This window comes from Schistocerca piceifrons, chromosome 1 (assembly GCF_021461385.2).
Source record: "Schistocerca piceifrons isolate TAMUIC-IGC-003096 chromosome 1, iqSchPice1.1, whole genome shotgun sequence".
Taxonomy (NCBI): domain Eukaryota; kingdom Metazoa; phylum Arthropoda; class Insecta; order Orthoptera; family Acrididae; genus Schistocerca; species Schistocerca piceifrons.
In genome coordinates, this window is record NC_060138.1 from 373,162,007 (window position 1) to 373,188,282 (window position 26,276).

Genomic DNA, 26,276 nt, shown 5'->3' on the forward strand with positions numbered 1-26,276 from the left:
GTTACATACAATAATCCGCAGGGCAGGTAACTGGGGCGTTAGCGCCCACAAGACAGAAAAATACCACTGGTTGAACTTAACAGTGTAAGAAGCTGGAAACAGTAAATAGTAATTAGAAGCTCAAGAAGGTTAATCAGATCCGCCTTACCCAGATACTCCAGTCGCTGCTTTTCGCCTTGGCGACTTCACAAGCAGCAACACGAACCCAAGGCACTGGAGAATCGCGAGATTTGGTGGAGGTTTCTCTACACGAATTGCAATGCACTCAACTTAAACATGCATGATCCGGTTTCGACGAGGTCGTGCACCCTCGTGACCACCGCCCTTCGATCCGGCACTCCATACAGGCCGCCAGCGATCCCGGCGTATCGGCGCTCTGCGCGGACCTCGCTGCTCCTGCGTCCCCAACCGAAGTGCCACTGCAGACAGCAACGCTTACGAAACGAGTGGTGCCAGTGAACACGAGAAGAACACAAACAAAGCAATCATGCCAACTATACTATACGATCTGGCAGAAACCTACACAGGGCACAAACGCGAGCCGCAGCAGGACTCACCGATCTTTGCTTTACCGTACTGATATGCAGTCTTATAAACACCAGACTTTCTTAGACATACTTCAACAGAAGATGACGGGCGTGTGAGCCGTCGAAATATTGTGTGAACTCGAAGGCCTCTCTGCTAGTCCGAGAAGACTGCCACAAGCCTCCCGATTCGTATAAGGTATTCGTCAACGAAGAAAGCAGTTGTAGCACGACATAACATCCCCCTCGTTTCTACAACGGTCGTCCATCTCTAATACCTTTATATGAAACATGACCATGGGGGACTGAAAGAAAATCTGAAACAATGGCTTGCTTCACCTCGCGCGTTGTTGCTTACAATCCGTCTGGGGCCGCTAAAATTCACTTACTCACCAGCGTCAACAGGAAAATGCTCTGAGCAAAGACATTTTCGTCGCACAGCAAATACAGGGCTATTACAAATGATTGAAGCGATTTCATAAATTCACTGTAGCTCCATTCATTGACATATGGTCACGAGACACTACAGATACGTAGAAAAACTCATAAAGTTTTGTTCGGCTGAAGCCGCACTTCAGGTTTCTCCGCCAGAGCGCTCGAGAGCGTAGTGAGACAAAATGGCGACAGGAGCCGAGAAAGCGTATGTCGTGCTTGAAATGCACTCACATCAGTCAGTCATAACAGTGCAACGACACTTCAGGACGAAGTTCAACAAAGATCCACCAACCGCTAACTCCATTCGGCGATGGTATGCGCAGTTTAAAGCTTCTGGATGCCTCTGTAAGGGGAAATCAACGGGTCGGCGTCCAGTGAGCGAAGAAATGGTTGAACGTGTGCGGGCAAGTTTCACGCGTAGACGCGGAAGTCGACGAATAAAGCAAGCAGGGAGCTAAACGTACCACAGCCGACGGTTTGGAAAATCTTACGGAAAAGGCTAAAGCAGAAGCATTTCTTAAACAGGAGATTGGAAAACCGATGGATCGGTCGTGGTGGAGATCATGATCAACAATTCGTCATGGCCTCCACGCTCTCCCGACTTAACCCCATACGATTTCATTCTGTGGGGTTATGTGGAAGATTCAGTGTTTAAATCTCCTCTACCAAGAAACGTGCCAGAACTGCGAGCTCGCATCAACGATGCTTTCGAACTCATTGATGGGGACATGCTGCGCCGAGTGTGGGAGGAACTTGATTGTCGGCTTGATGTCTGCCGAATCACTAAAGGGGCACATATCGAACATTTGTGAATGCCTAAAAAAACTTTTTGAGTTTTTATATGTGTGTGCAAAGCATTGTGAAAATATCTCAAATAATAAAGTTATTGTAGAGCTGTGAAATCGCTTCAATCATTTGTAATAACCCTGTATATATGACCGGGTGTTTGCCGTCCGCGATCGTACCGAAAACTGTCCGTTTTGCAAACTGACCAGCGATGAAAGAATTAGATACAGCGGAAAGTACGTCGAAATCGATCACTTTCAAAACTAAAAGAAAGAAAAAAACGAAATCGCTATATTGTTCAAATTCGATTTCGTTTGTCCCTTGAAATGATATCAAGAGGTGATATCGGCTCCTGATGCTTCACTAATGATAATTCGAGACTTATGCTATCAACCCTGCTGCACAAGCACTTCATAAAGGAGGGATACTGCTGAGAAATGTCTTAGCCACGGCCACAGTAATTGTTTTCGGAATTAATCGTCCAATGTGGGCTGTTTTCAATTTTCTGACAGATAGCTGGGCTCGAACGTCGAATCTGTTCTCTTCCAGAAGTGCTAATGAAGCAAGGTATGCAGGAGAACTGCTGTGAAGTTTAGAGAGTAGGTGAGAGGTACAGGCAAAAGATGAGTCGTGCTCAGACGATAAAAACGTTCCTGGCAGACGGCAAGGTTGCGGTCTGACGTACAGTTTCAGTTTGGGAGGAAGTTTCAGAAGAGTGTATATGGGAAAAAATAGAGGCTAAAATTCTATGGGCATATTAAAAGACTGAAACAAACCTGATTAGGCTAAGAAATTGTGGAGTTCTACGAAACTCCTAGTAAAGCTGAAATTGAAACAAAATGATGGAACAGTGCAGCAAAAGAAAGTCTGAAAGAAGAAGGAGTGGCACAACTTCATGTACCAGACAGATAATTGTTTGTAATAATACTGTGCGAACAGCCGTTGTATTGATATCGTTTTATGACGTTCTAGTCACGTCATATTCAGGCCTATCACGTGAATGACACCAAGTACCATTCGTGTACGGTATGGGAAAAGGCACCAATGTTCGCATCTTGTGTCGTAAATACCGAACTTCATGAGAATGATACATGCTCACGGAGTTCAGATATCTACTGCACGAGATGCGGATGCTGGTGCCTTTTCGTACACATGCACGAGTGGTACTTGGTTTAATTCATGCGACAGAGCTGAAGATGACGTGACTGGAACTTAGAAACTGCTTGCCTAATAAAACAACATCAAAATAACGGCTATTGGTACAGTATTACTACATTTCATTGACTAACCGCTGTCCCACGCTCCTGAGCCCAATATGGAGTGACATTTGGATACCGATCACTGTTTAGCCAGAAGATTCACATCAGGACAACAGGCCCGGATGATAAGTCCTAGAAGGGAGGAAGAACCGACGGGTGGAGGAAACCCCATTCTGAGAGAATGAAGGTAATATGTGCAGCGCAGAAAGGAAAGCTAAAAGAAAACTATGGAAATGCCTCTTGCTGTGCAAGACGTCACCTTAGTATGGTCCGAAATTGAATAATAATAAGGGGTATTTTAGAACCGTAGTGTACAAAAACGTAATTTTAGTTGTAGTGGTTGAGTCACGTGAGTTCAGTAAAGCTTTATCTGTGCAAAATACCAGACGACCATATCTGCTCTTAGTTACAGTTACTAAGCGGCAAGGCCGCACGGAGCGTCCAAGGTGTTGCCCCGCGCCCGCTAATCCAGTAGAACAGCGCACGTCGAATCCGGACCCTGTAAAACTGGCCGCCGTGGCGGCATAGCGAAACGTAATGGAGCTGTGGAGAAAATGCGCACGTCCCGCGGCGACGGCGCCGGAATAATGGCGGGAGTAAGGGGCCATGTAAATGCAAGGCAGCGAGCAGCGAGCAGTTCCCCGCGCATAATAGTAATGTATGTGGCGGCCGGGCCGAGCCGGGCCGGGCCGCGGTTATTAAGGCCGCCTAATCTCGCGAGCTGTATCTTCCCCCACCCCGTCGCCAGGCTTTCTCCCGCCCGACGTGATGCGCGTCTGACGGAGTGCCATTGTTCGCCCGTGCGACCTCACAACAGGCTTTATCCAGGAGCACCGCAGCCTGTGGCCGACCAGAAACCCTACATCTCTCTCCTAGCGTCCGCATCTGCCGTTGTCCTGCGCTCGGTTTCAGCCGCCCTGCGAGTACTCAACAAATACGGACGACTTCAATGGATCCCTCAGCTCCATCGTCCGGGAGCACTGTCGTGGAACGGAGTGGTGACTCACTTAAGACGGCAAACTGCCCCGGCTATCGCCCGAGGGAGCATGCAGAGGTACTGGACTCCCATTGGGCAGGGTAGTTTTTCGTAAGGGATGTAACGTGGTTACGTACCGCCTCCCCCCTCTTCTCCAAGCTCCGGCGGAAATAAAAGCCGGCCGGTGTGACCGAGCGGTTGGTTCTAGGCGCTTCAGTCTGGAGTCACGCGACCGCTACGGTCGCAGGTTCGAGTCCTGCCTCAAACATGGATGTGTTTGATGTCCTTAGGTTAGTTAGGTTTAAGTAGTTCTAAGTTCTAGGGGACTGATGACCTCAGATGTTAAGTCCCACAGTGCTCAGTGCCATTTGAATTTTTGAAAAAAAAAAAAAAAGTAGACGCTGTTTGTATCGTCACAGCAAGTGTTAGGACTGTCTTGAGCTGTGAAACGTCCATACATCTGATACTGAATTGGGCCGAAATTCCAAGGAGTTACAACAAATATAAAAAAGTTATGAAAAAGGCTTGCAAAATAGAAGTTTCATTGCCCAGATCACAGTTGACATATATTCTGATCACTTTTCCAGCAAAGTTATATTGCTATCTCCAGATCATCGGATATGTGAACTTTAAAGGCCTTATTTGTGGCACATTGCCATTTACCCACTGAAAAAATGGAGGTAAGCTCAATGGGCAGATGGCAAAATGCCATACGTAGGGGTTTTGCAATTCACGAATTCTATCATCTGAAGATGGCAATATAGCTCTGCTGAAACTAGTAATCAGAATATATATCAACTGCAGCCTGGGCAATAAAACTTCTATTTTGGAAGCTTTTTTTTTTTTACTTTGATATAGAGCTCGCTTTCCTTCTGAAAATGTAAGCTAATTACAAATATAAAAATAATAAAAAACAGATAACAGATCCCAAGAATACCCATATAACCTTAAAAGAACAGCAATAATAAAATTACAGGGGGCTACCCACCAAAATAAGTACAGGTGCAATCAAACAAATATTATAAAATGTGTAACAGACTGAAACTCTAGTACGTTGGCCATAGCACCACATCCAAGCTTACCACAGCCGTGACAACATATTCATTCAAGCTTGCTCTAAGTAATGGGCGCACACAGTCTGGCAGATAATAGAGTTGTAACTACCGACAGTATTACCAAACATAACTAGTATAGTTGAAATTTGGTAATGCAACAAAATGACCACATATTTTCGCATGCTTTAAAACACAGGCATTAATTAGAAGAAGCAAAGTTTCAAACACAACCATTGCAAGAAGAAACCAGATCGAGACGCTAGCACTCTGGCTGAAAATATGCCAAGGCTTTTTTCAGTTACACGAGGGTTGCCGAGAAAATAATGCAACGCAATTTTTTTTATCTGCAGAAAGCAGTGCTACGAATGCGAAATGTTGCATATATATTGTTTGAAGTCTCCTGAGTGAGCGCTTCACGTTTCCGTCCGTTCCGACAGATAGCGTAACTGCAGGACAGTTTCAAAATGGGGTTACAAGCAAAGTGCCGTCATTGAATTTCTCACTGCAGGGAAATAAACTGTGGGGAATATTCACAAACGTTTGTGCAAAGTCTATGGAGCATCTGCTGTGGACATAAGTGCAGTTAGTCGCTGGGCACGGAGGGTGAGGTCATCAGAAGGCTCCACAATTTGCAGCGGTCGGGGAGACAATCCACGGCTGTCACAACTGACTTGTTGCAGCGAGCTGATGTTGTCATTCGTGAGGACAGACGCAATGCGATTCGGCAGTTGGCGCTGCATCTGTCAATCAGCAAAGGAAGTTCACACAGTGAAGCACTGGCTCCACCACCAGGACAAGGATTGGTAAGGGAGGGTCATACACGCTCTTGTTTCGCGCTGGAGGAAGCCCATAGAACGTGGAAAAATAGAGTGTGTAGATAAACCACCCTTCTTTTGTGTGTGTAATTCTCGTTATGTTCAATAAAGAACTGTTGAAGAAAAAAAGTGCGGTGCATTACTTTCTGCTCGACTCTTGTACGTTACGTCTACAGTGCACTAAAATATTTAATCTATTTTATGATAACCAAACAATTTATTATTATATTAAAACATAACAATCAAATCAGGATGCCTCTACGGATCATAAGATTTATTTAGAACGGGAAAACAGACATGTAGGACAATGAGAATAAGGAACGCAATACCGTTAGAAAAGTTTTAGACACAAAACGTGAAGACGAACAAGACCGATTCGTAAGGAGTAAGGAAATTAAACTCCACAGTGATGTTAGAAAATGCAGGTTAAGATTCTTTGGACACATTAAAGGAATGAGCCTAGACAGGTTTATAAAACAAATACTTTTTTTTTACTATAGAAACAAAGCCGAAACGGACACTATGAAATAGGTTAGCGATAGCAGACCTTACCCGAAATTGGTAAGAACTACTCCGGAAGACGTCCAGAAATGTGTAATCTTCAGGTCCAAAATTCGCAAATGGCAAGTTCACTAAGAGGTAAAACCAAAAAAGAAAATTGTAACCACATGGTCTGGAGAGAGAAAGTTAGACCACAGGAAGAGAATGAAAGAAATATGGGCACAAAGAGGAACTAAAGTCCACCTCTTAGTGCTTTGTTTAGTCATAATGAGCTTAATCACAAAATAAATACAATTTGACTGTTATTAGCCTGTTGTTATTGTTGTTGTGGTCTTCAGTCCGAAGACTGGTTTGATGCAGTTCCCCATGCTGCTCTGTTCTGTGCAAGTCTTTTCATCCCCGAGTAACTACTGCAACTTGAATCCTTCTAAATCAGCTTACCGTACTCATCCCTTGGTCTCCGTCTACAATTTTTACTCTTCATACTTCTCTCCAATACTAAACTGGCGACCACTTGATATTTCTGAATGTGGTGTATCAACTGACCCCTTCTTCTAGTCAGGTCGTGCCACAAATTTCTTACCTCCCGAATTCTGTTCAGCAGTTCCTCATTGGTTACATGATCTGCCCACCTAATTTTCAACAGTCTTTTGTAACAACCCATTTCAAAAGCTTCCATTCTCTTCTTGTCTAAACTTCTAAAACGCTTTATGGAGTTATCATGCTGGCTCCGTAACAGTTTGATTGTGCTTTACTGGCAGTTTTCTTCATCATTCTTGTTTACAGGTTTGAAGCTTATAACCACTCAACGTTGACCGCTGTCTCTGCGACCTAGCATTGCTGTTGCGAAAGCTTGTTCACTACCGTAATTACACCAACTTCTTCTGTTTGAAAGCTTATATTAAGCAATGTATAATTTACGGTTGTTCTTCGTATTCTTAGCTTACCCCGTCGGTACTGAAGAAAAAAACACTCCACTAATACTAGCTTTCGAATGCTAAATCACAGTTTCGGAGTGTTATTAAAATACTTCTGTTGGAAGCTGATTTTAACGCTGACTAGTTTCAATTTTTACGTTTAGTGCTCATTAGTGATCATATCGTCGGCTGCAATTTTCTGCTTTGTGAAACATCATTCTTCGCTTAACCACTTCGGAAAAACATCGTATGAATAAAACATTTCATATTATCTGGGAGTAAGGCAGCTTATATTCGTAAAGATAAGGCGATAAGAGTTATGATTCATATTCTTCCTTTTCTTTGTACTTAATCATTCGCGTAGGTCTCTTGAATGGCGGGAAAATGTCTGAAGAATACTGGCCCTGAATGTCACTCTTTACGTTGTTAGAATTAGTAACTATCTTTTGTATCTGGTGCACTGGCATTCGAAAATAAATTTAAAATTTTACTTCGTCGTGACGAGCTCTTGATATATGTTTGGGAAAGTGCACGTAAGAGTTTTCTCTCTTTTTTCCGGCTCTAAAAATTTCTTTTAACCGCCGTAAATTAAACTATTTAAGAGAACTTGCAAATTCTAGGGTAGACTTTCTTATTCGCGATAATGGAAATTAAGACAGATATACGATTGAAAATGCTTCGTTTTTGAGCTTTCTTGTAACCACCACTGTAAAATTTCACGTCATGTTTCTAATTATCAGCTCATAAGAACTTTTCTACGTGCTACAAACATACAGAGAGCAAAATATTGTCTTCTTATTTTAACCCTCGTAGATTCAGAAGGCTGTAGGCTGCAGTACGTACTGGGAGATGAAGGACCTTGTACAGGATAGAGTAGCATGGAGAGCTGCATCAAACCAGTCTCAGGACTGAAGACCACAACAACAGCAACATGAAGTAGCATGACCGATGACATCATTAACATCAGGGGAAACTAGAGATGTTGAGACCACGTTAGCCTCATGGAGGCCAATGCTTGTCTTCAACGCCGGAGGACCATAGAACGGTCGCTCTTCCACAAGAATTTTATTGAAATCGATTCTGATGGCATACCATTGTATGAGCACTTTTGATGAAAATGAAAACGAAGCAATGCAGCACCGCATTTGAAACTGCTCCTCTTGAAAAGTGAGACAGCGAAGTCGAAGTTTAATATGCCAATGTAATGAACGAATCACCCCTCAAAGTGACGTTAATGTTTACTCCATACCGTTTCGTTTGGGTCTCCAAATATAGAGCATTTAACTGGATGACGCTCCCCGTGTGATGCAATAAATACAGTTATACAGTGTTACTTACCTGAGAAACATGATTTGCCATGAAACTCTAAACTAATGCAGAGTCTGTGCATTCAGTGTACATCTAAAGTTGATACATCAAGAAGCGACCCCTTAAGCTCAGAAGCCGCTTAGGAGCAATCTGACGCTGAGCTTAGGCCGCTTTGTCATTATGAGCTCAGCTGACGCTAGCTTGACGTAACCTGAGACTGGAAAGTTTTTTGTTCGGTTTGTGTAAAAAAATGAACACTTACGAGCTACGGGTCATTAGCATGCCGAGCAACCGCTGTTTCATTACCTGCCGGAGGAGTCACTGGACGGCAGTACTGGAGAGATTGCACATTCCGTTAATACGAGGTGCATTCAAGTTCTAAGGCCTCCGATTTTTTTTCTAATTAACTACTCACCCGAAATCGATGAAACTGGCGTTACTTCTCGACGTAATCGCCCTTCAGAAGTACACATTTTTCACAACGCTGACGCCATGATTCCATGGCAGCGGCAAAGGCTTCTTTAGGAGTCGGTTTTGACCACTGGAAAATCGCTGAGGCAATAGCAGCACGGCTGGTGAATGTGCAGCCACGGAGAGTGTCTTTCATTGTTGTAAAAAGCCAAAAGTCACTAGGAGCCAGTTCAGGTGAGTAGGGAGCATGAGGAATCACTTCAAAGTTGTTATCACGAAGAAACTGTTGCGTAACGTTAGCTCGATGTGCGGGTGCGTTGTCTTGGTGAAACAGCACACGCGCAGCCCTTCCCGGACGTTTTTGTTGCAGTGCAGGAAGGAATTTGTTCTTCAAAACATTTTCGTAGGATGCACCTGTTACCGTAGTGCCCTTTGGAACGCAAAGGGGAAGGATTACGCCCTCGCTGTCCCAGAACATGGACACCATTACTTTTTCAGCACTGGCAGTTACCCGAAATTTTTTTGGTGGCGGTAAATCTGTGTACTTCCATTGAGCTGACTGGCGCTTTGTTTCTCGATTGAGAAATGGCATCCACGTCTCATCCATTGTCACAACCGACGAAAAGAAAGTCCCATTCATGCTGTCGTTGCGCGTCAACATTGCTTGGCAACATGCCACACGGGCAGCCATGTGGTCGTCCGTCAGCATTCGTGGCACCCACTTGGATGACACTTTTCGCATTTTCAGGTCGTCATGCAGGATTGTGTGCACAGAACCCACAGAAATGCCAACTCTGGAGGCGATCTGTTCAACAGTCATTCGGCGATCCCCCAAAACAATTCACTTTCTCGATCATGTCGTCAGATCGGCTTGTGCGAGCCCGAGGTTGTTTCGGTTTGTTGTCACACGATGTTCTGCCTTCATTAAACTGTCGCACCCACGAACGCACTTTCGACACATCCAGAACTCCATCACCACATGTCTCCTTCAACTGTCGATGAATTTCAATTGGTTTCACACCACGCAAACTCAGAAAACGAATGATTGCACGCTGTTCAAGTAAGGAAAACGTCGCCATTTTAAGTATTTAAAACAGTTCTCATTCTCGCCGCTGGTGGTAAATTCCATCTGCCGTACGGTGCTGCCATCTCTGGGGCGTATTGACAATGAACGCGGCCTCATTTTAAAACAATGCGCATGTTTCTATCTCTTTCCAGTCCAGAGAAAAAAAAATCGGAGGCCTTAGAGCTTGAATGCACCTCGTATTACAAAGCTGACCTGAATCCATTCGTCCGATTCAATAACACGTAATTTTGAATATAAAAATCTTCTGTTAGGCTTCAAGACGTTCCTCTTCAGATTTCTCCGTTACTAGCTGACGTTCCGATGCCTCTGCCAGGACCTTCTTCAAGACTCTTTTGGTGTCACCGTTTCTTTGAAGAGTCTGAAGTACACGGCGTCGCCTAACAATCTAAAAGATTGTGATCTTCAATGATGAAGACCACGAAAGGCTCCAAACGTAGTTCGTTTTGGTATGCTCCTGTTATAGGCTGAGAAGTCTGCGTTTACTTACGCTTCTGTGAACTGGCACGCCTAGCTAGTTGTGAATATCCTTTAACGTGAAAATCGAAGAATTTTTCAAGTGCAGAAATCACTACTAAAATAAAAGAATCCTCAAGTGACTCAAAAACTCTGAGGGCTGATCATGGATGGAAGACTGAATCACATTGGTCCAGAATGATAACTATTACCAAGGAATATATATTTTCAGTAACCTGCCGGAAACTACACCGAAGCGCCAAAGAAACTAGCACAGGCATGCGTAATCAAATACAGAGATACGTAAACAGGCGAGAATACGGCGCTGCGGTCGGAAACGCTTACATAAAACGATAAGTGTCGGGCGCAGTTGTTAGATCGGTTTCTGCTGCAACAATGGCAGGTTGCCAAAACTTAAGTGAGTTTGGACGTGGTGTTATAAATGGCGCACGAGCGATGGCACAATGCATCTCCGAGGTAGCGATTAAGTGGGGATTTTCCTGTGCGACAAGTTTACAAGCGTACCATGAAGATCAGGAACACGGTAAAACAAATCTCCGACATCGCTGTGGCTGCAAAAAGATCCTGCAGGAATGAGACCAACGACGTCTGAAGAGAATCGTTCAACGTGACAGAAGTACAATTCTTCCGCAAATTACTGCAAATTTCAGTGCGAACTATTCAACGAATCATCGTCGATGCGGGCTTTCGAAGTCGAAGGCCCACTTGCGTACCCTTGATCACTGCACAGCATAAACCTTTAAGCCTCGCCTCGGCCCGTCAATACCGACATTCGACTGTTGATGACTGGAAACATGGTGCCTGGTCGGACAAATCTCGTTTCAAATTGTACCGAGCGGATGGGCGTGTACGGGTATGGAGACAACCCTGTGAATCCATTCACCCTGCTTGTCAGCAGGGGACTGTTCAAGCGGGTGGAGGCTTTGTAATGGTATGGGACGTGCGCAGTTGGAGTGATATGGGATCCCTGATACGTCTAGATACCACTATGATAGGTGAGACGTATGTAAGCATCCTGACTGATCACCTGCATCCATTCATGTCCATTGTGCATTCCGACGATTTTCGACAATTCCAGTAGGACAATGCGAAACCCCACACGTCCCGAATTGCTACAGAGCGGTTTCAGTGAAACTGTTCTTAGTTTAAACACTTCTGCTGGCCACCAACTGCCCAGGGATGAACATTATTGAGCATATCTGGGATGCCTTGCAACGTGCTGTTCAGAAGAGATTTCCACCCCTCGTCCTCTTACGGATTTATATGCAACCGTGCAGAGTTCATGGAGTCCGTTCCCTTCAGTACTACTTCAGACATAACTCGAGTCCAAGGTATGCTATGGTCTAGAAATACTTTATGGTATCAATATATTGCCTTGCTTGTAATGTAATTCATGTTTCCACTATGAGCGGGTACAGATAGTGGCAATCATGTCACCTGATGCAGGGTAGTTCGGACAACAACAGTGTACGGTCAGAGGCTCCGTACAGTCATCAAATGAAGCAGGAAACGAGACAAGTGGACGTGTCAGTGGATATCGCTGTGAATCAGAGTTATGTCTCTAGAATCTGGAACGCGTTTCCAGTGACAGGACCAGTTGGCGAACGTCACGAAAGTGGCCACAGAAGAAAAACGTTACGTGTGCAGGACCGGTATCTCCATGTAACAGCAAGCAGAAATCCACAGCACAATGCTAAACGTCTACGGCGGCAGTTGCAAACAGTAAGTGTGTAGGCGCCATCACAAACGATACGAAATAAGCTCTATGAGTAGTGATTACGTGCCAGAAGACCTCTCAAACGTCCTCCTGTAAATCGGCTTCGGAAAGAGGCTCCTGTCGCTTTGGTCCACACCCGCTGCTCTGGACTGGGCAGAACTTTAACGGTTTCCATACCGAAAATACTCATGTTCATGTGTAGAGGCAACGAGGACAACATTTACTCTCTAACTGCAAATGGCTCAGAAAAGTTTCCTTATAAATTGTGTTTCACCATTGTGAACAACGAAATTAACATGAGATATCAAAACGGAAAGTGTGAAATTTAGCCCTGGCTGGTGTGGCCGAGCGGTTCTAGGCGCTTCAGTCTGGTACCGCGCTGCTGCTATGGTCACAGGTTCGATCCTGCCTCCGTCATGGTTGTGTGTGATGTCCTTCGGTTAGGTTTAAGTAGTTATAAGTCTAGGGGACTGATGACCTCAGATGTTAAGTTCCATAGTGCTTAGAGCCATTTTTTTTTTGTGAAATTAGCAGCCTTCCAGCGTATAACCTCTTTACCGTTTATGAATGATTAAGTACTATAGACTACATGGAATACGCTTATAGAGACACCCGATACCCCTGTGACTACACCACTAATTACACAAAGAAAGATTGGAGACACTTCGACAAGTATGGCAGAAGAAAGGTATATCTCGGTCCAAAAGTACCATTTAACTCATGCCCGGTCCTCACTTGCGTTCTTTACAGCGTGATTCCGTTTCCTTATAGTCGCCCAGAGCTCTGGCGCGGAACTTAAATTGATTACGTGACTGTCGCCTATCTGGATACCATTCTTGAGACTGACGTAGCGCGGGTTGCATTAAACGATTCGGCAGGGGCAACTAAATCACCCTGTATGTCTAGCAAGTAGCAGAATACCAGTCTGTACAACTAAATAAAGCTAAGTCAATCGTTACAAGTAATAATTTCATGAAAGGTGGCTGTACAGACGCCTATCACAATAACATCAGTTCCCTCCCCAACCAGCCTGTGCTTCAGAGCTGACGGCGACGTGGAGGGTAGGCGGCAGACAGACGTGTCGACCAGGAATCAGCTATTCAGGGCGCCCGGCAGCGAACCGCGCGTGTTTACCGACCTGCTGGCGGCGGACGGCGATATATGGAGGTCTGGTCGCCATAAAGGCGTAGCCTGCCAGCTGCTGCCGGCGAATACCAAGCAGGCCAGGAGGCCGCCAGTGGCCAGGACGCTGCTCCCGGTAGCGGCAGGGCCGCGCGGCACACTCCCACACTGCCGCGCAGCCGTGCCGTTACCTCTGACGCGGTGACGTGCTCGCCTGCACGCCAACATGTAATTTAGCCACAGCTATGCGTGTCTGTTGGAGGGCCTTAGGAAAACGTTGTCTACTTTTACAGTAGGTTCCAAAGTTTAACGTTTTGATACGCCGTATGCTATTGGAAGAATTCTTCTGTTCCAATTATCTGAATAAAAACACCAGTTATAACTTCGGTACAGTAGACAGTTCGGTGCCCAACACAGACCTCTGGTGGGCTGCTCTTACGCAAACACGCGAATAAAGGCCAAGGCAGTGTGCCTAACTGAGCTATTCTACTGCCTATAGACATAACAATACATTACAGCAGCTGCACTTTACTGGCTTAAGAGGGACACACTCGATAAAGTCACTGAAACTACGGGAACCAACATTATGAACAAAACACAAATGAAACAGTGGTGGATTCAAACATGGCAGAGAGAGTGGGATGCAACTGACAAGGCTTGCCAAGTACATCTTTCTTTTCTGATGTACACGAAAGACTACAGCTGAAACATGTCCACACAAGCTGGGGGATGGTCCATCTCCTGACAGGCCACAGACCGTATCTGGTACATTTGAACCATATGAGACAAACTAACAATGAAGTAATCATATGTGGAGAAACTGGGACACCAGAACATGTCACTCTGCTGTAAAACACACTAGCATAAGTGAGACCTATATAGAATGACAATGACATCGCCAGAATAATACGTAATCCCGATGACTGGAACACAATAGATACTGAATTGTGGACACCATGTCGTTCCCAAGTCGTGCAGCTCCCGTAAACCATATGTTGCTGTTGTGATCTTCGGTCCTGAGAGGTTTGATGCGGCTCTCCATGCTACTCTGCCTTGTGCAAGCTGCTTCATCTACCAGTACCTACTGCAGCATACATCCTTCTGAATCTGCTTGGTGTATTCATCTCTTGGTCTCCCTCTACGACTTTTACCCTCCACACTGCCCTCCTATACTAAATTGGTGACCCCCTTGATGCCTCAGAACATGTCCTACCAACCGATCCCTTCTTCTGGTAAAGCTGTGCAACAAACTCCTCTTCTCCCCAATTCTATTCAATACCTCTTCATTAGTTATGTGATCTACCCATCTAATCTTCAGCTAATCTTCAGCATTATTCTGTAGCACCACATTTCGAAAGCTTCTATTCTCTTCTTATCCAAACTATTTATCGTGCATGTTTCACTTCCATACATGGCTACACTCCATACAAATACTTTCAGAAACGACTTCCTGACACTTAAATCTATACTCGATGTTAACAAATTTCTCTTCTTCAGAAACGCTTTCCTTGCCATTGCCAGTCTACATTTTATATCCTCTCTACTTCGACCATCATCAGCTACTTTGCTTCCCAAATAGCAAAACTCCTTTATCACTTTAAGTGTATCATTTCCTAATGTAATTCCCTCAGCATCACCCGACTTAATTCGACTACATTCCATTATCCTCGTTTTGCTTTTGTTGATGTTCATCTTATACCCTCCTTTCAAGACACTGTCCATTCCGTTCAACTGCTCTTGCAAGTCCTTTGCTGTCTCTGACAGAATTACAATGTCATCGGCGAACTTCAAAGTTTCAATTTCTTCTCCATGTATTTTAATTCCTACTCAAAATTTTTCTTTCGTTTCCTTTACTGCTTGCTCAATATACAGATTGAATAAAATCGGGGAGAGGCTACAGCCCTGTCTCACTCCCTTCCCAACCACTGCTTCCCTTTCATATCCCTCGATTCTTATAACTGCCATCTGGCTTCTGTACAAATTGTAAATAGCCTTTCTCTCCCTGTATTTTACCCCTGCCACCTTCGTAATTTGAAAGAGAGTATTCCAGTCAACATTGTCAAAAGCTTTCTCTAAGTCTACAAATGCTAGAAACGTAAGTTTGTCTTTTCTTAACCTAGCTTCTAAGATAAGTCGTAGGGTCAGTATTGCCTCACGTGTTCCAATATTTCTATGGAATACAAACTGATCATTATCAAATATGCAGCAACCAGTCGCAAAATCACGTTTTATTTATTCACTTTTGCAAATCGATTTCAACTGCTTAACAGCCATCATCGGTGCTTTCAACCAATACTAACAAGGGGAGGCCGCCAATTGTGAAATTCAGATTCGTTTCATACTGCTCATAATAAAAGCTCATGGCCAGAGGTGTAATGTGGCAAAGCACCAAGATGCACTTCTTAGCCGTTGTCGAGAAAATCGACAGTTAAAAGAAACCGTTGCGGTGAAATACTCTCGACGATTAACAATTTTCTGCAGCGTCGTGGCGCTGCGGTAAGCGGTCGGGTTCGTAATCCGAAGATCGCCGGATCGAATCTCGCGCCATGCAATTTTTTTAATTATTAGTTTTTTGTAATTCAAATACATATATATAAAGTATTAATGAATTGCTTATGCATGTTGGTGAAGGCGGATCGCTCTCCAATTGTACCGCCTCCATTTTTCCGTTTTTTTTTTAACAGGGTGTACCAAAGCTCTCCCGTCCGCACTGATTTTCGACAATGTTATAAGTTGCGCTAGGGACCGCATCTACCTTCTTTCGAAGTTAGCAGGCAACTACGCTGTTATGCGGCGGCTCGTTTCGGCCCATTCAACATCTGTCATTCAAGTGTAACGAGCGAGTAACGGAGTTTATATTTCATACCTGCCACAGCAAATTTGTGTTCATGGGGTCTCTATTCTAATTCGAACGTTTGACTTACGCTACACGTATTCGTTTCGGAATATCGTTTCTACGTCTTCCGTTAACTATACGTGGTTAACATGATGAAGACAATTAATAAAATTTGTGAAATACAACTTTGTTTGCGGAAAACATAATGATGTCGCCAGTTTTTCCACGACAAACGACTTTCAACAACTTATTATATGCATAATTGTTGCAACTGATTGCCGGGAATTACATATATATATATATATATATATATATATATATATATATATATATATATATATATATATATATTAATTATAAATAAACAAATACTAAAAAAAAGTTGCATAGCGCGAGATTCGATCCGGCGATCTTCAGATTACAAACCCCAGCGCTTACCGCTACGCCACGACGCAGTAGAGATTTATGAATCGTAGAGAGTATTTCACCGCAACGGTTTCTTTTAACTGTTGATTTTCTCGACAACGGCTGAGAAGTGCATCTTGGTGCTTTGCCACATTACACCTCTGGCCATGAGCTTTTATTATGCGCAATATGAATCGAATCTGAATTTCACAATTGGCGGCCTCCCCTTGTAAGACTGTAATAATAAGGTAATGTCGCTTGGAAGGAGAATGCTCGAAGAACTTTTATTCCGAGGCTTCTCCTCCCCAGTGGCATCCTGCATAGTGTTTAAAGTATACTGCACACAAGCAGTAATGTATCGCTCGTCTGATTGTTTGCGGACAGAAGTATATTCTCTTCTCTATTCAAAGCTACAGAAATGTATTAAGTTATTTAATGGATAATGCATTCAAGTAGCAATGAACTATATTCTGTTTCTACTAACAAGTTACAAACATAAGTGTATTTCTCATGTAAAGCTAAAATTAATGTATTCCATGTACGAAGTCCTCAATCAGCATTTAATCTGTATAATCTGTGTAAACATACATTAGCACAAACCATCTCAGATGAGAATACCTCGAGGTTGTACCGAAACCTTCTCATCTGAAATAGGTACAAATAGGCTATTATTAACCAACATACTACTTAGACAGTATTACACATCCAAATACAGCATATCACTTCCCTCTACGTCCTACAAATTATTTTTACCACGCTCATTGTGTTACATTTTCTTTTTTTATTTTTCTTTGACAATTGCATTATATAAATTGTATATTCATCAACTAGATAGTAACAAATTATATGGAACCATTTTAACAATTGTTAAGCATTCAATTCGCTGTAACCTCAGAGAAATCTTTACATATTACATTCTCCATATTATTAAAAAAAAGCATTAACAACTGCATACCAACAAGATTGTAACAATGAGAAGTCTTTGCTATTAGATTCAGAAGCATCCGACCCACCTTACATTTCAGGGCAGTAGGTTACTCTGTACTGTTAATGATATAAATAAAATAAATAAATGTACTCACACTCGCCAAGTGTTGGTGACGAAAATTTCTTCTACTTCCAGAACTGGAACTAGATACCTCCAGATGTAGCAGCAGCTAACAAACAGACGCACTAATAAACCCTGATCATCTCCTACACAGTGCAGGGTAGAGTGAACGAGAGACCGCTAATTGTAGTTATATAGAGTGGCTAATAATGGAATACATTCTTGTGACACGGCTGGACAATTTACAGTTCTGTGGAAACTGGATTCCTGTTATACCTACACCACATAAAAAGACATTTACCAACTTCTGCTATGGAGATACACTATGTGATCAAAAGTATCCGGACACCTGGCTGAAAATGACTTACAGGTTCGTGGCACCCTCCATCGGTAATGCTGGAACTCGGTATGGTGTGGGCCCACCCTTAGCCTTGACAGCTTCCACTCTCGCAGGCATACGTCCAGTCAGGTGCTGGAAGGTTTCTTGGGGAATGGCAGCCCATTATTCACGGAGTGCTGCGCTGAGGAGAGGTATCGATGTCGGTAGGTGAGGCCTGGCACGAAGTCGGCGTTCCAAAACATCCCAAAACTGTTCTACAGCATTCAGGTCAGGACTCTGTCAGGCCAGTCCATTATAGGGATGTTGTTGTCGTGTAACCACTCCACCATAGGCCGTGCGTTATGAACAGGTGCTCGATCGTGTTGAAAGATGCAATCTCCATCCCCGAATTCCTCTTCAACAGTGGGAACCACGAAAGTGCTTAAAACATCAACGTAGGCCTTTGCTGTGATAGTGCCAAGCAAAACAACAAGGGATGCAAACCCCTCCTGCCAAACACAACCACACCATAGCACCACCACCTCCGACTATTTCTGTTAGCATTACACATGCTGGCAGATTAAGTTCACCGGGCATTCGCCATACCCACACCCTGCCATCGGATAGCCACATTGTGTATCGTGATCCGTCGCTCCACTCTTCAATCGTCCAATGTTTACATTCCTTACACCAAGTGAGGCGTCGTTTGGCATTTACCGGCGTGATGTGTGTAGCCGTTCGACCATGAAATCTAAGTTTTCTCATCTGTAATAGTACTTACAGTGGATCCTGATGCAGTTTGGAACTTCTGTGTAATGGTCTGGACAGAGTTTGCCAATTACACATTACGACCCTCTTCAACTGTCGGCGGTCTCTATCAGTCAACACAGAGGTCGGCTTGTACGCTTTTGTGCTGTACGTGTCCCTTCACGTTTCCACTTTACTATCACTTCGAAAACGGTGGACCTAGGTATGTTTAGGTGTGTGGAAATCTCGCGTACAGAAGTATGACACAAGTAACACCCAATCACCTGACTACGTTCAAAGTCCGTGAGTTCCGCGGAGCGACCCATTTTGCTCTCTCACAATGTCTAATGACTACTGAGGTCGCTGATATGGAGTACCTGGTACCTGGTAATAGGTGGCAGCACAATGCACCTAATATGAAAAACGTATGTTTTTGGGGGTGTCAGGATACTTTTGATCACATAGTGTAGCTTGTAACATTCAGGGCGATTCAGCTGCCCATACCAATGGGCCTTATGCAGTCCTCAACTCCTTTAAGTACCACACACACGATATCATATTCTCTTCCTCACTACGCGCAAACTGTTGGTCCTTCATAAAAAATAAACAGAACCTTTTTGTAAGAAATTTAATATTATTAAATTTTGTATTGTGATGCTTTTTCGCTGGAGACCATGGTTTTCCAGTTAGTTAGGAAAAACACTTTTGTCTCTTTTTCTTGAATAATTCGAAAACTACGGCCTGCAGCGGAAACGCATCCCAGCCCAAAATTGCCCGGTTCATTTCTTATGTAGGATTAACAGTTTGCAAGTAGAGCGCGAGGGAATATGAAAATCTTGCACGTCGTATATGAAGGCATTGTGAGTTGAATACAACCGAGCGGTCAGGGCAGCTAAATCAACCGGTATACCTGACAGTGTCACCTTCTGATTATCCCACGATCGTGGGTGAGTGTTTCCCAGTTCCAGTTGAAAATAAACTTTTGAAAGATCCCAGAGGGAAGCACGACTTTGCTGAGGAATCTTGGCGGTACGAGCAGGAGATGCCTGCTTCCGGTTCCTGAGGTTGACTGACTGAAAAGCCCAGATGTTCAAACATATTTTGCACCTCGTGAAACCGGAAGTCACTGGAATGGAGTCGGTGGTGTTGGAGTCGTTTGCCCTATGATGGGCCTTATGATGTTCAAGATTCTTGATTCTTGCGTTGCTGGCTAGTGAGTAATGTGACTGGTAAGGAGTGGCCGCAGAGCAGAGCCCGCAGCCTAGCTGAAGGTGGAGACACAGTCCGTTTGGTGCTGAGGAAACCTGAAGCGTGCTGTTCTTGTGTTTGTGCGTATTTGCTATTTGACTATGGATTGTTGTCCTGTTCCGCTTACGGAGGATGTTATGGGTGGGAGTTACTAGGATTCAGTTGTACGAAGCGTAACGACCGCTTGCAGTGTATGTTTTCCACTCTAGCGATTGTACCTGGTACTATTTCTAGAAGTGGTTATAACGCTAGAGGACATTTATTAGTAGCGTATGAGTAGACAATTATAGCCCCGTCTCACAGATCGAAGCGAGGTTGGCGACACTTAGTTGGACTGATTTATTAGCGTGTTAGTGCAAATGACTAGGCCGCGACAACAAACGTTTCCTAGTAAATTTAGGAGCAATAGGCCCCGTAATTTGTATCGCGACGCAAAAATCAATGATGCTGAATAACACTGGATGGTGGCTCCAGTGTACTGCAGTGCTGTTCCTGTTATTCTGCGAATTATGACTGAGTTCTTTTCAAACCGCTTTTCCCAACTTGGGATTAATCAGCTCTGCAAATGACCATTAAGACTCTAAACTGATTATCGTGTATGACTAATTGCAGTTGAGACTGTCACAGTAAATACTTTAAAGAAAATTAACAGGATCAGTGAATTCTGGCCGCGGCCGTGAGTGAGATTTCGAGCGACGCCACTGAATCTCCGGTCACGAAGCGGGACGAACTTACCAGGCACACAAGAAAATAGTGGAAATGTTTTTGTATTCTTCCCATGTTTGGGCAATAATTCACAGAAACTCCGCTTGTGATACTTACCCACTAAAGTCTTTGAAAGACAGAGAAGTGGTACGGTATACCATCTACCAGTGTTTTAGGAAATTGTAGGATTTTACAAGATAAGGTTGCAACTCAGTTCATATCTATTTTTAAGGTCAATGGGTTATTTCGATGAACGAGAACTGCTATATTAGTTGGTAATGGTAGGACAGATACAGTTAACTGTTGCATGAAGTCAGTTTGCTGGTTTAAAAACAGTTTACAATCGAGGAAAATGTAACTCAGTCTCATACTAACACTCGATCACAATCACTATAACTATTATCTTGAAAGCGTATTCGATGAAAATGGTTCGATGAGAATCCATGATTACATTTCATGCAAATCATGGGCCCTATATTTTTTTTCGTTTGATAACATTTGATGTGATCGAGAAATCACAACGGACGTGCTTCATATGTTGACAAAAGGAGCAGTGTATATCCCTATTTATTTTCCATTCTGTTAACCGGCTTCGGTCTACACGACAACCTCGCCAGGGGCTGTAGTTGACGTTAGGAGCCAGTTCACGGAGCAGCTGTTGAGTACCGACTGATATCTGTCACCAGGAACCAGGTACCCGTGAGAAGTACCAGTTGGTACTAGCAGCAGCTCCGTGAACTGGCTCCGAACATCATCTGCAGCCTCTGGCGAGATGGTCGTGTAGGCTGAAACCGATTACCGCAATTAAAGTTGCACTGAATACACTCTAAAGCAAACTATAGACACACCACGAAGGAATAATCCGAATGGCACGGAATACGGTAGGTGTTATGTACGAGGGTCGTTCAAATGGTTCGAATGGCTCTGAGCACTATGGGACTTAACATCTGTGGTCATCAGTCCCCTAGAACTTAGAACTACTTAAACCTAACTAACCTAAGGACATCACACACATATCCATGCCCGACGCAGGATTCGAACCCGCGACCGTAGCAGTCACGCGGTTCCGGACTGTGCGCCTAGAACCGCGAGACCACCGCGGCCGGCGAGGGTCGTTCAATGGCCCACATTTTTTAAAATGCCTTTAACTTACACAGACAAATGTCCTTGTTGGTGGTTCACATTTGATGTCTGTTCTGGGCGCCGGTGAAATTTCGAACCGTTCTGGCAGATGGGAGAGCCGTAGGACAGCGTCAAAATGGCGTCTATTGCATGGGGGCTTAATTAAATGTAATGAAAATGATTTTAGTAGCTATAAGTCCGATTACGCAGTGTCTCGTAATCGGTTGGTCCTGACTAGTATTATTACGCAATCTGACTGCAACAAACAATGTAAGAAAATTTTCGTAAACACAGTTAATTAATTAAGTCCCCAGCAACTATAAAACCTACAAAAGCAATAAGCACAAGAGTAACTGTTCTGTATGTGGGAGTGTGACTCAACGTCCACATCTGGCACGGTTCTTCTCCAACAAGACAAGAATTTTTAAATACCAACTATACTGACGTGACAAAAGAAATTTAGAAAAACTATAATTACGCAAGGAAACCAGAATTCACTCTAATACAAGAACACAAGCCAGATGCTTTGTTGACTGAACCTGTAGTGACGCATTATTTCAGACACACAAATAATAAAAGAACATTGTGGTTTTTACCTTCATATATATTAACGAAATGCACTCTGATCATTACAATAACATCTGCTATCTCTCCCATCAAATAACTGCATAAAACATGGAATAACACTCTTTACTACAACATATCGCTCCGACTTCACGACAAGCAGTGCCCACTAGCACATCTCGGCACGACTCTTAACACACACTGTCCTCTACGAGCTCTCTACAAGCACTGACTGCTATGAACTCTCGACAATCACTGACTGCCACGAACTCTTAACACACACTGTGGAGGCGGCTTAATAGTACTCTTTGGCGCAATCTCTGGCGCAGTGGCACAGTGTAGCCACCTTTCATATGCCCCTCCTCCACAGGCCAGAATTTGATGGTATTTTTGCCAGCATTGGTGGTGAAAATACCACCAAATTCGTCCAGAAAAATACAGACAAAAATAAAAGATAATATTACTACCTAAATATCACATAATTAGTTAAAATATTGGCTTTGCACTGACCTTTCACTAACCTAATATATGAAATACAGTAAGCAATACAACTTCTTTTCATACATGTGACTTTACATAATAGTTTACACAATATACAAAAAATCAGTTTATACAAATGTTCACATAAAATGCTTTCAATGATTAGTTTATACAAAAAAGAGAACACCAACAGGTAACATCTTTTCAGTAAAAGCAGTCCATCAGTGGCACCCAGTAAAGTTTAGCAGGTACACCCAGCAACAAGTCACATTAGTTCAGTAGAAGCAATCCATCAGTTGCACCCAGCAATGTTAAGCAGGTGCAGACACCAACAGGTGACTTCATTTCAGTAGAAACAGTTCCATCTGTTGCACCCAGCAATGTTGAGCAGGTGCAGACACCAACAAGTGACATCATTTCAGTAGAAGCAGTCCATCAGTTGCACCCAGCAATGTTGAGAGCAGGTGCAGACACCAACAAGTGACATCATTTCAGTAGAAGCAGTCCATCAGTTGCACCCAGCAATGTTGAGCAGGTGCAGACAGCAACAAGTGACATTATTTCAGTAGAAGCAGTTCCATCTGTGGCACCCAGTAAAGTTCAAGAAGTACACACAGCAACAAGTCACATTAGTTCAGTAGAAGCAGTCCATCAGAGGCACCCAGCAATGTGGAGTAGGTGCAGACAGCAACAAGTGACTTCCTTTCAGTAAAAACAGTTCATCAGTTGCACCCAGCAATGTTGAGAGCAGGTGCAGACACCAACAAGTGACATCATTTCAGCAGAAGCAGTTCCATCTGTGGCATCAGCAATGTTGATCAGGTGCACACAGCAACAGGGGACATCTTTTCAGTAGAAGCAGTCCATCAGTGGCACCCAGCAATATTGAGTAGGTGCAGACAGCAACAAGTCACATCTCTCAGCAGAAGCAGTTCCATAAAATTCACTAGCACTGATCACACTGTTCATCAGAGTTTATGAGCACAAATTAAACATGTCCTAGTGGCACCAATCATGTAGAAAAGGTACAAGTAACAGTCCATAATTTTTTTTACAATCACTGATGACACAGTTCATCAGCAGAAATTAAACACGACCAAATGTCACACATCATGTTGAAAAAGTGCAGGTAACAGTTCAGAATATTTATCTTCACTAATCAGACAGTTCAGGCATGAACAATAGTTTGAATGCACATACAAATGCTTTTACAGTAACATACAAATCATAACAAACACACAAATGATGTCAGATAATTGTCCTATTAACTATTACAATACACAAATATCAGTAAACCTATAATATTTATGGGTGTCAGTGCAAGCCACTATCAACAAATAAAATAATAATTACGAGATAGGTGGGTAGGATTAGGAAAGGAAAACACACAAAACACACTCACTCATCTTTCATCCACATTAAGTACTACTGTGTAATTGAATAGTGTTAATTGTGTAAATGCAATTCTGTCAATATTTAATGTTCATCATGTGTATCAAGTAGTACTGGCAGCAATGTATAACAGTCAATAATAGTTAGTCAACGTCATAGTCATCATGTCAACACCAATGTTTGCCAAGCCAGATCAAATGTACTGTTGTTGAACAACTGTCAGTGAGCCAAGATATGCAATTACTTCCTCTCTCCAAACAAAAGTATATACTGCTTAGTGATTTAACAAAGTGTGTGTATAGACTATCTTCCTTCTATTTTAGTGTTCTAGTCTGCTCTCTTCATCCTCCTTGTTCCATAAGACCAACAAAAAAAATATGCTCCTCACTTACTTTACCTCTTATGCACCAAAACTCCAATAATCATCAGCTTCACATAATCTCAATACGTCACTAATACTTCTTCAATACGTCGATACATATAACTCTTATCATCAATATCATTTACCTTACCTCTTGTCCACAAAAACTCCAATAATCATCTACTTCATATACTCTCAATACCTCAATAATACGTCGATACATATAAACCTCAGCACCAATATCATTTCACTTCCATAACAACTCTTTCCTCTAGTCAGTCTCCTTGAACAAGTACAGATAAAATCCTAATGCAACTTCAATTCAGCATCCCATACAATCCGAAGACACAGTGTCCACACACAACCTCTGTGTAATCCATCTGAGCCCAATCTTCTACTCATTATAAATTATAAGATACATTTTGGTTCCTGGTCCATCATTAAATAAAAGAAATGCATACCTGACCTCTAACAGACTTAGTTCGAATAACTCTCAGTAATTAAGTACGATTACGGAGTGTGAATAATCATAATATTTCACAGTGTGTACACCACTTCAAGAATTATGGCAAATAGAAGCAAACATGTGGAGTATTTCTTGTATCAAGTGTCACTTCCTATTTCAATTGCTCACGAAAAATGCAGTGTAATAACTGTCAATGGTCTAAACAGAGTTTTGGTATGTCATGTGGTTAGCTTCCTTTCTATTAGCATACATTTATACAGCTTCCATAAAACCTCAGCTCATGTGACTTCTATGACTTTCTTGTACTAATGTCGTTCGTCGAATTATAGCAGTTAATTTTCTTATCTTAAAAATATAGGGCACTGAGCGTAAGCAAAACAAGCTATAGCGACTAAATATACCAGTAGAGAACAGAATGTCAACAAGTGTATGCAGCACAATTCTTACAACGAGGCTCTGCCAAGCGAACAATCTATAATTAATCCAATAGTGTGACCTAAACTCTATGTTTATACACAGTATATCAGCATTACTATACACCAAATTAAAGAGTAGTTGTGACGACAAACAGATATGTATAAATATGCAATCCATACGCATAGCAGCAAACAGTTTATTAGCATCATATCAGCATAAGCAAATAAATGTTCATATGTCATCTTAATAAGTAAACATGGAGGCGCAAGCAGATAAATCACAAAGTATAACTTACATACCTAAACATATCAGCACAATAAATCAGGTTACAATTATAATTTAAATAAATAAGCACAGCAGGCACATAATTAAAAAATATGACATCAGTGAAAAAGCATTGCAGCCAAGCGATGCATAATATACACAAGTTACAACCCAGTTCATTAATAATCATTGTCAAAATCAGTTAATGTACGCAAGCACGTCGCTTCACACGTAAATTCATAGAACATGAAATTTAGCACAAAGTATGAATCACGTAATCGCGAGCAGCAAATTACGTCTAAAGTACGTACCTAAGTGGAAATATGTTACCTGAAAAATAAACTCAATTAATAGTTACCTTTTTTAGTTTATTAGTTTCTTCTTCGAAATTACATTCTTCCTGAAAATTTCTCGATAGTAGGTCGTCTTAACGTCGGACACGCACAGAATTTACCTGAAGTTCTCAAATATTTTACACAACCGTATCCTGGAAAATACTGAATGTTAATAACAGA